Source organism: Galeopterus variegatus, unplaced genomic scaffold (genome assembly GCF_000696425.1).
Source record: "Galeopterus variegatus unplaced genomic scaffold, G_variegatus-3.0.2 Scaffold682, whole genome shotgun sequence".
Classification (NCBI taxonomy): Eukaryota; Metazoa; Chordata; class Mammalia; order Dermoptera; family Cynocephalidae; genus Galeopterus; species Galeopterus variegatus.
The window spans coordinates 458761-471840 of NW_007726793.1; positions in this window are offsets into that span (position 1 = coordinate 458761).

Below are 13080 nucleotides of genomic sequence, written 5' to 3' on the forward strand. Positions count from 1 at the left end.
GGGGGGGGGGGGGGGGGGGGGGGGGGGGGGGGGGGGGGGGCGGACAGCATATTCTGTTGTACAGCTCAGATTCTGGAATTACCATCTCTAATTTACAAATGATGAAATATAAGCTCAGAGAGCTACATAAATTGTACAAGTTTGCAAAGTTAGTGTGAGGAAAATGGAGACAGGCTGGTCAGGCTCCCTCACCTCATATCCGTTGTAAATCTGTTAACTGCGCATGTGCGCCCATGTGTTCCTTACTAAAAGACAACAGCTCTGATCCATTGTGGGGCTGAGCTTGCATCTGAACAAAGCATGTCAACCTCACCAATAGCTCCCAGGATCTTTTTCCAACTGCCTGGCTCACGACCCGGACAAGTTTGAAGGGTCTGTGACCCAGCCCAACAGTTAGACAAGAGGAAACTCAAATTATATGGACCTTTAAAATCTTAAAAGAAAGGACCTGAGCTCCTCAAGGATAGGAACTACAAAGCCTCATTCTGTTTTCCCTTGTTTTTCCCTTTTTCTTTGTTTTTAGGTTTTATCTAACTAAAGAGGATCAGACACCTCAAAAGCCCCACTTACTCATTTAGTTTCAGGCAGAAATCTGGGTTTTATGCTTGACTATAATATATTTGGCTTGGAAACCTGAGGGTTTCTTGTCACAGACTCAGAAAACTGTGAGTGTTACCTTGCTCTCTCTCTAGCATTACTCTGCCTTTCTTCTGTATCCCTCATTTCAGGTCTCCTTCCTGCTTCTCAACATGTTTGTTCTTCTAGGACCTTTCAGAGTGATTCCATGTTATTACTATAGAATTTGCCACCTGGTATGGACAAAGGCACTTAAAATGAGTTTGAACTGAAAGCACACAACTAAAGCTAGAGAAATGCAAGTACCTGTCATGATAGAAAAACAGGCTATGACCAGGAAGAGGCTGAGGGGAGAGGTTTGGAGTTAGAAAGTCCTGGGTGAACATCTCATCTCTACCCTATCTGGTGTGAGTCATCGGATATGTTACTCGTTCCTGCATGTAAAATGTTTGTCTCATGTGGCTGTGAGAATTAAATGAGTTAGCATATGTAAAGTATTTAATACGTAATGACAGTAAATTGTGGACAGTGGTGGTGGTGGTAGTAGTAGTGGTGGTAAGTAGCGGTAGCACAATCGGAATCTGTGAGAACTGGAAGAAGAAAGTGAAGCCTGTTAGAGTCTGTGTGGTTCAGGATGAAGGCCATGAACAGCCAGAGGTGGCACAGGTTGCAGGAGGCCTCCCTTCAGAAGAGACATTGTTTTCAGGAATGGAGTAATACTGCAAGAAGCACTAGTGCTGAAGGAGCTAGGATGGGCCTGATAACTAAATAACTAAATCTTACTATGCCATCATTGGCACTTGTCCAGCAGGTCCTATCACACAACAAAATGTGACCTGACTCTAAAATCCTGGTTGCCCAGCAAGCACTTTACCTCGATTAACACATTGTATTAAACACCTGCTCTGCTTCCAATCATGATGGGGTGCGGTACAAATAAAGAAGAGCTCCAGCCCTCAGGGACCTTACCATCAAAGAGAAGGTAAGATTAATACACACGAAGGACAGTCACTACTCAGCTCAGAGGAGCGAGCATCTGGGAAGAATTGTGACTATTTTTTAAGATGAGATTATCCCATACCAATATTCCTAAGCAAACTTGCACTACCAAATCTCGCTTTATCCAGTTTCTTAAAGCTATCTGCAGTACGAGATAAGCATGTAAACAGTATTAAGCCAATCTAATAGTTATATCTGGAATTTTCTTGACTTAAAAATATCACTTGTGAAGAGTTCACTACATGCAGTTTCTTTCCGGACTTATTCAGTATGTCTACAATTAAAGCTCTCTCTCTTTTTTTTTTTTTTCCTTTTTGTCCTTTTTCGTGACCGGCAACGGATCGCAACCCTCAGTGTCGCGCCCGCACCGGACCGGGACCGGCTACGGGATCGCAACCCTCGGTGTCGTGCCAGCACCTCGCTCAGCCAGTGAGCGGCCGGTCTGTATGTGGGATCCGAACCCTCGGCGGGAGCGCCGCCGCACTTCCCAAGCAGCGCACTGTAGCAGTGCGCCACCGGGCTGGCCCTAAAGCTCTCATTTTTGAGTAATAATAATAATCTAAATTTAATCATAAAAGCACACCAATTAGACCTCACATGTTCTCTACTAAAACCAGATCATTCCCCTGAATTTGCCCTTTTGAATATCACGACATAAACTATGAATTCTAATCTCAAAATATAGTATTTGGAAGAGAACAGCATATTTGTCTCATGTTGGCTTTTTTGCTTGAACAGATGAACTAATTTAGTGATTAAAGCTGAGGGCCGGCCCGGTGGCGCACTTGGTAGAGTGTGGCGCTTGGGAGCGCGGTGGCACTCCCACCGAGGGTTCAGATCCCATGTAGAGACCGGTCCCCTCACTGGTTGAGCGCGGTGCGGGCGCGACACCGAGGGTTGCGATCCCGTTACTGGTCACGAAAAAAAAGAAAAAAAAAAAAAAAAAAAAACAATTAGACCTCACATGTTCTCTACTAAAACCAGATCATTCCCCTGAATTTGCCCTTTTGAATATCACGACATAAACTATGAATTCTAATCTCAAAATATAGTATTTGGAAGAGAACAGCATATTTGTCTCATGTTGGCTTTTTTGCTTGAACAGATGAACTAATTTAGTGATTAAAGCTGAGGGCCGGCCCGGTGGCGCACTTGGTAGAGTGCGGCGCTTGGGAGCGCGGTGGCACTCCCACCGAGGGTTCAGATCCCATGTAGAGACCGGTCCCCTCACTGGTTGAGCGCGGTGCGGGCGCGACACCGAGGGTTGCGATCCCGTTACTGGTCATGAAAAAAAGACAAAAAGGAAAAAAAAAAAAAAGCTGAAAACTGTAAAAGTGGGTTCATAATTTTTGGCTATTCTTAGCAATATGTACCATAGGTTCAATTCTTGCCACTGAAAAATTAATTATGTGTAAATTATTTTAAATTTGATCCAGTGCCTTCTGTAAGAAGATGTATTATAAGACCTTTCTGTAAAGCAGTTTTTTTCCTCTATGTATTAGATGTCTCACCATAAAATCTTCACTTCAAATTATGTGATACATGAAAACACTGAAAATAAAATTGAGCTACTATTCCTAAACAAGCTACTTAGAGCTACTATTCCTTAACAAGTTCAAGATTTTATATTTTTTAAAAGCCACCAAAATTTTTCTTTCATTTTTAATGGGAATCTGAAAAGGAAAAATAAACATTTTTTTATTTTTCAATATATTCTTGAATGTTGCAAAACAAAAAGCAGCTCATCCCCATTCACAAAAAATAGGGACAACAACAATCTCAAAAATTAGAGTTCATTGTCAAAAGATTCATAAGAGATAACTCAAATATACTCACTAATGTTCCATGGAAGTACTCACTACTTTTAGCAAGGATTGTATATAAATATTTGTCAGATCACTGTTATTCCAAGAGTCTAGATTTATAAATAAATGGGGAATTATAAAAGATATTCTTCTAAAAATTTTCCCATCTCAGGAATTTTGATCTCTCTGTTTAAAATACTCTGCAGAATTTTAAATATCCCAGGAAAAGATATTATTTCAAAGTTATTACTTAGCTATTTTTTCACTACAGAAAATAAATATATGGAATGCATATAGTTTGTACTACAAATCACAGAATTAATTATTATTCAAGAAAAAGAAAAGTTTGATGAGGTAAATATAGTATGTAAAGAACTTTTCAGGTAGGCCTGTGATAGCTAGATAAATTTCTCTGTTAAAATGCTTTATCTCTGCTTTACTATATGCAGATTAGAAATACATATATTTCTTTTTCTATAACTAAATAATTCATGGATATTGAACCAAGGGATTTTTTTCCCATCATCATATTAGATGGACTATTACCTTTATGATATGAACATGCAATTTTTACTTTTTATCTTCAAGGACCAATGATTCTTTTTTGTTTTATTCAAAGAATGGAAAATGAAACACTCATACGCTGGAAAATCTGGTCAAAGTTTCAAAAACAGATTCAACTTAAGATAGGCCACATCTACACAAATCACAATTCTATATTGATTCTGTGAAGTTATACTGAACCCCTGTTTTTCCCTGTTGTGTTATGAAATGTTCCGTATACAGGGCCCATGTCATTACTAGATCTGTTAACAGTTTCACAGCTCAGAGTTTGGCTTCATTTGCTAAGCATTAGGCTGTCCTATCACTTCTATAAAGCTGAAAAGGTTGTTATGTTTCATAACGTAAAACTCACAGAAGTGCACAGCTGCTGTTCATATTCTCAAAGAAGTTTGTTATAATAATGATGTCACGGAAAAAGGCTGGAATCTATTACATGTCCCAGACAGTCAAGCCATTCAATCTCTCCAGTCAGTGTAGGTATACAGGTTACAGGTTGCACCATAAACATTATAATAATATTACAATAAGGCAATAAGTTCTTTTTTTAAAAAAAAATCACTGAGGGCAGGCCATTAGGTCCTCTCTATAATTCTGCATCTAGTAAGCCTCACTTAACACTGAAGCTACCCAAAAAGTACAAACATCATCATCTCACTATCTGATACCCTGTTGTAAACCATGGAGCTTTGCAAAAATTACATATAAGTCATTAGGCTCTCAAAGAAAAACTGTACAAGGTCATCTAAACAAATAAAACAATTTCTCTTTAGTTATTTTCTCTTTACTACATGCACATTAGAAATACTACATAGTGAGCATGATGAATGTAATCATGGTCCCCGGAGAAATGGAAAGCAATAATGCATTATTAATTTTAAGAGCCTACACCTCTGTATTAAAAAACTGCTACCACATATTATGGCACAGAATGTTAAGTACATGGTTTTATACTGGGTCAGAAGCAGATGTGAAAGAGGAATCTTGTTCCTTCATTTTAGTATTCTTTTATAACAAAACATACAGACCATTTTCCAAGTGAGAATTTTTTAAATGACTAAAAGTATATGAATATTAAATATTTTCTAGTATATACATTTGCAACATTTTAACTATCTTAAATTCCAAATTAGAGAAAAGAAAAATTTTGAAAATCAAATATGTAAATCATAACGATTAAAATTATTGGAATGCTCTTGAGATAAAAACAGAACAGATTCAAGACATTAAAAAAAGCCTAAATCGTGGTCCCGAATATGACATTATCTAGTTGTTTAATCTTAAACAAATTATTTACAGCATTCTGTTTATGTTTCCTTAACTTTAAAATGAAGAACATGATAAACAATGTGATTTTAAGCCCCATTTTCCTGCAATAGTGTTTCTCAACCTATAGTCATCAGGTATGGGAGGACCAAGTGTCCAAATGATGGTAGCTAAGCCTTATTTGCTCAGTACAGGGCACTGTTTTAAGCATGGTACACATATTAATTCATTTAACCTTCAAACAAACCTATGTAGTAGGTACTGTTATTACCTTCACTTAGAGGTGAAGACACAGAGAAATGGATATGTTAAGTATCTTACTCAATGTCACACAAGTAGTGAGTGGAAGAGCGAGATTTCACCTGCAGGCCAATTGATCCCAAGGCCAACTCTTTTCACCACCGTACTAGACTATGTATACTTGGAAATTCTTAGAATGGAGAGGTCTGGTTGTTTTAATGTTCTAGTTAAAGGGATGATTAAGGATATCACAGTGCTTTAGGATCATTACCATGAATAGTAGCTCTACAATTAAGTATCATATATATGCAGAGAAAGAGTTCCCTAGCTCCTAATTGGTTTTATTCTGTCTACAAAATGCAAACATATTTGCAATTGCAAATAAGACCACATTTCTCAGCATAGAGGTACTCTATTCTATGTCTTCAACTCTAAGGCAACATTTCTTAAGCTTGTATGTGGAATTGCATATGAGGCTAGAATTCAGACCAACAGTGGCATGCCATAAAATGACAGTGATAGTTAAATCTGATATCAGCTATAAGATATTTAAACATGGTGTCTGTTATATACAACTACAGTTTGAAAATGAGATGTATCAACACTGATTATAGCAGAAGGCAACCCCTATTTATCAGCTGGGAAACTGCTTCATTTAATTTACTGCCTTGTAATGGAAACTTGTTTAATTGGTTGATAATAAGCGAACAAAGAACAGCTTAATCTCAGTGGTATGAATCATATAAATATCTAGAAGTTCTAAAGTTTTATTATCTTGACAAAAGTGTGACTGGTTCATTAAATTTCCTATATGCTCCCAACCAGTCATTTATAATCACTAACCAGATAATTTTACAGATAGAAAAGATGTTACATGTTTACTTTTTCATTAAAGAGTTAAATATGAGAGATTTTCTTCCATTTTAATAGACCACATAGCTCTAAATGTCTGAGAGTTCATACTTCATTGTATCTTCACTCAGTTGTGAAAATAAAATTATTCTGACTCCATTTAAATTCTTTCTTGCTAAAATATAAAGAGACATGCCAAAATCTACAAGATTAAAAGAAAAATCCATTTATATGCATGAGTGCTACATACAAAAAAATCTTAGTCCTCTTACTTCTTCCTTCTTTTGAAGCAATAACATGCAGATAAACCTCAAACTGGACTTGCTGTCTTCCAGTCTTTTGCCTGTGCCAAAGAACTATGTAATCAGAGAACTCCTTTTAGAGTAAATAGCCACAATGCAAGGTAAGTGTGACAATAGATTCTAAATCATTCAAAACATTTGGGCACAGCTGGCAGAACACCTGTTGTAAATAGATGAGTGATGTTTGAGACACAAAACAATAGAAGCCAGGGAATGTTCACGTTCACATAACTTTCACTGTACACTTTTCAGCATCGACAATTTTTAAGTTTAGTGAAAGACTTTGAAGAAAAAGCAACAAACTAGACTCAGATCAGCATTTTATTTTTCTTCCTGAAAACACAGAACAAACCACTGAAAAAAAGTCCAGAAAAATAAATCATTACCAACTCAACAATCCCACCACCATGTGAAAAAGTCGTGAAAATGCTAATTTTCTTTTTATATATGTTGCCCATACTACCTAACCTTTAATGATAATTTTTATCTCTTTTTAAAAGTCTAAATATATTTTACAAATAAAAACGGAAAATATGTCAAGAAAATATTAATTTTAACTTTACTATTTGAACTCCTAAATGTTATTCACTCAAAATAAGTAACCAGCACTTTTTTCTTTCTTTTATTACCTACAAGAGAACAAGGATACAGGTTTAAAATACAGAAGGTGTGTGGAAAAATAACCTAGTTGAATTTCATAGGACTTTTCACCCAACAGAAAAAATAAAATATGGCTTCATCATTAAAATTCCCAATAACTGAATGAAGTATCTGACTTTTTACCTCTGAGAACTCATTTCTTACCAAACAACAAGCATTTATTGCATTCTTAAAATATACCTACTACCATGTACCTCAAAATTCAAAGCAACTTTTCTTCAGGGGAATGGAAAAGCAAGAAGCAGAGAAATCAGTTAAAAGTCTATGCCCAAACCCAATCATTCAAGGATGAAAGCCTTGAAGAGGACTGTTGAAGTGAGAATGAACTCTGGGGGAGAATTCTAGAGACCAACAGAAGGAGAAGTAATAGAGCCTGGTGACATATTCAATTTAGCAAAAGGGAAAGTAAAACTTTCAGTGCAGTTAAGGTGGCCTTCGTGCATAGTGGGGGATATGACAAAGAAACATAAATTGAGTAATAATCTAAATTTTAATTAGCAGTCCCGAGGCCTCATATGAACATGCCTATGTGTATTTTACAACTTAATAAACACTATTTCTTCACATGTTCAACAGTTGTGATAAACACACACACACACACACACACACACACAAAATTAAGAATTTAAAGATTTGGCAAGACTACAAGAGGCCTCATATGAACATGCCTATGTGTATTTTACAACTTAATAAACACTATTTCTTCACATGTTCAACAGTTGTGATAAACATACACACACACACACACACACACACACACACACACACACACAAAATTAAGAATTTAAAGATTTGGCAAGACTACAGAAATTTTTATTCCCAGGAACTAAGACATGTTGGCAATCCCATAAGCAATATTGAAAAAGCCTCAATTTATAAAAAGCCAGATGGAAAAATGATTAACCAGACCCAGTATCTATCTGTATTCTGACAATTTTTATTTCACAAATTTTTTATTTTTATAACACAATAACAACAACCCCCCAAATGCATTAGTGCTGCCTGCCTCGTTCTTAAACAAACAAAAAAGGGGTGCTATCAGACTAATTTGTAATAGAACCTGATTCAAAACTAAAATTCAAGTTATAACACTGACCACAGTGACTAACTAGAATACTGTTAAAGTTCAGCAAATAATTTCATGAGTGTTGGCCTCCTTCAATTGTCGCAAAGTTATACTAAAATTGCTTTGGATTTAAAACGTCAAACCAAAAAAGAACATTTTCCTAGATAATATCTAGAGAAACTTATCATCAAATCATGAAAATCAGAAAAATGTAATCACTATCCCTAACAACTGTAAAATAACAAATGAGGTTCTTGGCTACATATTACTAATAACAAATGAGGCTTGTGGCTACTTATTATTGAATTGTAACCTCTACCTGATTTGTTTCTACAAAGGATTTAAGCGAAAATAAGAAAGCTAAAGCGAGGCACCAAAGGTTGGTTAGTTATCACTTTGCTTTGGACCTGACTTTAAGTAAAGTTTATGAATTTTACAAACTCGACAAAATCAAGGACAACCTAGTACATTATGTTAGTCTAGGAAAATTTCAAAATATACAAATACAATAATGGACTCTGAAGCCTACTTCCAAATTGTAGTCTTTAAGTTTTCATGATAACCTAATAACATAACAGACCACCATATTGTCAAGAACTAGTAAGTTTATGTTGAAGAGTTTAGTTATTGCCTTGATTTTAACTCATAGTGTTGGGTCACTCCTTTAATTTAGAAGCTGTAAAATTAATTCTAGAGCAAATGAGAAATGTGGCAAAAATTTAAATTTGTAGTTGTAGCTCTTTTTGAATCACGGATAGAATTTCCTTAAGAATAAATCAATTCAAGCATCTGGTTCCATCATCAATTCCCTTAATCCTTTGCTGAAAGTTGGTGATTCCCATTTAGAATATCAGAACCCTAAAACAATTTTATTTGTCAAATGGCAGAAGGGACACAGCAACTTGGAGTTCAGATTATGGAATCAGATTGTTTGGTATCTTCAGCAAAGCTCACAAACCTCTCTTTGCCCTAGTTTCCCTTCCACATAGGGTTGTAAAAATAGGTTCCTGTGGAAATTATAAGATACATTTAAAGAGGATTTGGCATATGGTAAATGTAAGCCATTATTATAGTTATTTTCTGTGGTGCCTCAGAATCCAAAGCATGTTGAGGCCACTATTCCCCTACCTATGAAAAGCTATCAATTTAACATGCTCCAACAACAAATTCCAAGGACCAAGTAGGGACTTTCAAAACTTTAGATGATTCTGGAGCAAAATGGAGTCTAAGCACTTCTTTTTATTTCTCCAACTAGAACAGCTAAAAACCCTGGACGCCATATACAAAACACACAAAGGAAGACAGTGAAACTGAAGAGGCTAGAAACCTAAGGACCCCAGGTGAACAACCCAGCTATAAGTTCCCTCAATTGTCTCTCTGTCTCATGTATCCCAGACTGAATCAGCACGATGCACTCAGGGAACTAATATACAAGTGAGAAATTTATAGTTGCATGACTTGCTCAGTTTGTGAGCCTTCTGCACACTCCCACCAGTTCCTCTTTTTTTTTTTTTTTTTTTTTTTTTTTTTTTTTTTTTACAGAATCATGAAGGATAAATAAAAATTTGCCAAGTAAACAAGAGAAGAGATGGGAATGGCGTTCAAGAAAGAAGAAACAGCAAGTGCAAAGAAACAGAATCATGACTGAATGAGAAAGTGGATGTACTGAGGAACTATAAAAAATGCATAGGCTATAAGTGTAGGTATAGAAAGTGTAGAGACAAGTGACAAGGCTAGAATGGCAGGCAAGGATTGGATGAAGTTGAAGAGCCCTATATGCCACAGGACACATCCCTCCAGTCCTGGAGGCTTTGAGGGTCACTGTAGGGATACTGATAGAATCAGATACCCATTCTGCTGATGAAATGGTAGACAGTTTCGAAAGGAGAAAAAATGGACAGATGTTATGAACCTATTTAGAGTCTAACTGAGAAATGATGAGGATCTGAGCTAAAGGAGGCAGAGAATAGAAGCATGATAATTTGAAGCATAGGTATGGATGAAAACATTTGCAATGAATGATTGGAGAAGACAGCCAAGGAAAGGAATCTGAACAACATTAACATCTTCACTGAGAATCAAACTCATTCTTAGTTCAGGAACAAATTAAATATTTATTTCTATGTTTAAAACTGTAGTTCTCAATGTATAAACAAGAAGAAACAGGTCAAGATCAACATTTTAAGCCTAAACTGGAAACACTTTATCTACTGATCTTGGAACGTCTTTCAGACACTAAGCATTCAGAGATAACAGAATTCCATCTCCCCTGCCCCCACCCCACCCCCCCAAAAAACCTGTCAAAGTGAAGAGGCTTCAGACATACCTGTTCATCAGGTTTTCTTTTGAAAATGGGTAAAAAAAAAAAATTCATTTGAAGTCAGTAAATCAAGTCCACAGTCACTCATTCTGTTTGGCTTCTATGCCATTTGACTTCTTGCCTTCACTAGTACTCTCTGTCCACTAGAATTCAAATTACTGCTTTAACACCTTAACTTTTATGCAATCTGGTTAGATATATGGCAAATGGCCTCAGTATAATCTGACATACAAAATCATCAGAAGCATGATAATTTGAAGCATAGGTATGGATGAAAACATTTGCAATGAATGATTGGAGAAGACAGCCAAGGAAAGGACTCTGAACAACATTAACATCTTCACTGAGAATCAAACTCATTCTTAGTTCAGGAACAAATTAAATATTTATTTCTATGTTTAAAACTGTAGTTCTCAATGTATAAACAAGAAGAAACAGGTCAAGATCAACATTTTAAGCCTAAACTGGAAACACTTTATCTACTGATCTTGGAACGTCTTTCAGACACTAAGCATTCAGAGATAACAGAATTCCATCTCCCCTGCCCCCACCCCACCCCCCCAAAAAACCTGTCAAAGTGAAGAGGCTTCAGACATACCTGTTCATCAGGTTTTCTTTTGAAAATGGGTAAAAAAAAAAAATTCATTTGAAGTCAGTAAATCAAGTCCACAGTCACTCATTCTGTTTGGCTTCTATGCCATTTGACTTCTTGCCTTCACTAGTACTCTCTGTCCACTAGAATTCAAATTACTGCTTTAACACCTTAACTTTTATGCAATCTGGTTAGATATATGGCAAATGGCCTCAGTATAATCTGACATACAAAATCATTTTATGATTTTTCACTTAACATCAATGATTTAGTTACTACAAGTTACATGATCATGGCAAATCTGACCTGAATTAGAATACCAACCAGATATATGCTTCTGATATGTATATCATAAAATGCTCTAATAAAAGCATTCTTTTCTTACTTGACAATTTATACAAGGTAAATCCACTTCAGGTACATCCAGTCTGTTGACCACTTTGAAACCTGTAAAAGAAATAGTAAATAACTGCAGTGAAATGTGAGGCTCACATTACATTTTAACAAACATTTTTTTTAAATGCATACAAAACCTAAACCTTTCACTCCACTACTGGAGGCAACATAAATTTAGAAAGGTAAAGCATTTCTTCTTAAATCATGTGCCCATATTTATTTATTTATTTTCACCCTGCTAACATTCTCCAAGCATCTACTATGCCCTGGGAACTATGTCTATATTGAGAAATATATGAAATCTTACATAATCCTTCAGGTAAATTGACTGTCAATAACTAAAAGCAGCATCTCCCAAAGGCTACTGTGGCGATCAGGCTAATATTGGAATCTTGCCGACATCACCAATTGTAGTGCTCTTAATCCTGTTCGTGATGCCAATTGTCTAGCTACACGACCACACCAGTTGTCGGGCTCTTTTCCCTGCCGGTAATCCTGCCAACTGGGCCAATTGTAGAGCTAGGGATGGGTCTCACAGACTCCTCAAGCCCATTCACATACTGGGTCACAAACCCTTCACATGCCAGGCTGGGTCTCCAGACCCCACACATGCCAGGCTGGTCCAGACCCCACACATGCCAGGCTGGGTCACCAGACCCCTCACATGCCAGGCTGGGTCACCAGACCCCTCACACACAGATCTATGAGCTAGGTAACCGGCCAACAGGTCCTTGGAAGCCGTAGATTGAAAAGCATGGCTATGCAGAGCGGACACCCAAGGCAGACGCCCGCCCACCTGCTTCATTAAAACTATTCTCTCTGAAGAACACAAGAATAGCAACAAAACTAAAAAGATACACTGGTGTGCATGTGCACCACCAACACACACACACACACACACACACACACACACACACACACACGCTTTGCTTACAAAGGATGTGCTGAACCACACCCAACCAGACCCGAGGTGAGGGTCCTGACCAAACCATTCTATTTTCCCAACAGCTACCATCTCACCATTAAGTTCTCAGTTCGATGATTACCTCCCTGAAAGCTATCCCCTAAATACTTCAGCCTTTTCTGTCTACAAAACCAAACTCTTTTGTTCAGCTCATTGGAACACATATTTTATTTTACGTAATAAAGGGTTGCCTGATTCTAGAATTGCAATAAAGTCAATTGAGATCTTTAACACCCCCCAAAAAAATAAAGCACCTCACACACACACCAGTCACTCTCTATCCTTCAATTCTGTTCAGTTTTTTACATAACAATCAGCCTTTTTTTGAGTTATATTGTTACTGTGTGTGTTTACTTTGTGTATGATTTCTGCTATTAGAACGCAAGCCACAGCAGAACTGGGAGATCCATCTCATTCACCATTTTATCAACAGTGCCTAGAAGCGTGCCTGGCATGTGCTCAACACACAGGTGGTGGTCTA